This window comes from Bison bison, unplaced genomic scaffold (assembly GCF_000754665.1).
Source record: "Bison bison bison isolate TAMUID 2011002044 unplaced genomic scaffold, Bison_UMD1.0 scf7180017864180, whole genome shotgun sequence".
Taxonomy (NCBI): domain Eukaryota; kingdom Metazoa; phylum Chordata; class Mammalia; order Artiodactyla; family Bovidae; genus Bison; species Bison bison.
In genome coordinates, this window is record NW_011494752.1 from 350187 (window position 1) to 351324 (window position 1138).

Below are 1138 nucleotides of genomic sequence, written 5' to 3' on the forward strand. Positions count from 1 at the left end.
TGCAGTCCAAGGGACTCTCAAGTGTCTTCTCCAACACCACAATTCAAAAGCATCAATTCTTCAGCGCTCAGCCTTCTTCACAGTCCAACTCTCACATCCATACATGACCACAGGAAAAACCATAGCTTTGACTAGACAAACCTTTGTTGGCAAAGTAATGTGTCTGCTTTTGAATATGCTGTCTAGGTTGGTCATAACTTTCCTTCCAAGGAGTAAGCGTCTTTTAATTTCATGGCTGCAGTCACCCTCTGCAGTGATTTTGGTCAGGTCTTGTATGGGACCATTTATTATTTGAATAATAATAAATGAATAGATAATACAGTCATATGGTTCAAAGCTTTTAAAAGGGTTTATACTAAGTCCCCCTCCTGAGTCCCTTCCACCTGGATGCCCTTCAGAGGCAACCCTTGTCACCCATGTCTTCTGAATATGCATCTATAAGATATGAAAATACGTATTTATATGATCTTTCTTTTAAAACACAAAAGGTGGTGCCCTATACACACTACTGTACCTTGCCTTGCTCTTTAGAAGATTGATTTCTAGAAAGAAATATGATTGGTTTTATAGCTATGTAATATTGCTTTGTAAAACTGTATTCGAATTTAGTTAATGAATCTTCTAGGAAAGACAGTTCTACTATTTCCAATCTCTGGATATTTGTAGAGAGACCCTGGATCCAGACCTATTCCATCCACATCTCCAGAGGGACAGCCTGTGGGGGAGGCTCCACCCCCAGACGCCCTGGCTCCTTTGCATGATCACACGTGATTGGACAACCCCTGGCCCCATGACAGGTCTTCTTGCCTCGCTCCCTAGGTGCCCACCCAACCTCCCCCACTGGCTCCTGCAGTGTGCAGAGGCCACAGGTCACACAGAGACCTGGCACAAATGACCAGTCATCATTACCGCTGCGCCCACAAAGCCACCTCAAGTGCTCCCTAGAGCTGCTGCTGTCTCCATGACCACTCCTGCAAGAGGATGCAAGACAGGGCATACAAACACATTGCCCCAGGACTGGGGAAGGGGCAGCCTCCAGACACTGGACATGGATGGGGACTGTCCTCTCAGCTAGATGTCCCTTGCATTTTCAGACTTCCACAGGCCTAGAGTCAGGAGAGGAGACCAGAGTTGAAAA

The 1138-nt window shown here is 46.0% G+C and overlaps 1 protein-coding gene across 1 annotated transcript in view; it reads right to left on the bottom strand.

Moving 5' to 3' along the window:
• Positions 1 to 1069: 1069 nt before the first annotated feature.
• Positions 1070 to 1138, bottom strand: part of LOC104990420 (membrane primary amine oxidase) — a 27480-nt gene continuing 27411 nt past the window's right edge. Inside the window, exon 5 of the transcript XR_825511.1 lies at positions 1070 to 1126. The gene's annotated coding sequence lies outside the window, so the exon portion shown is untranslated. The remainder of the gene's footprint in view (positions 1127 to 1138) is intronic.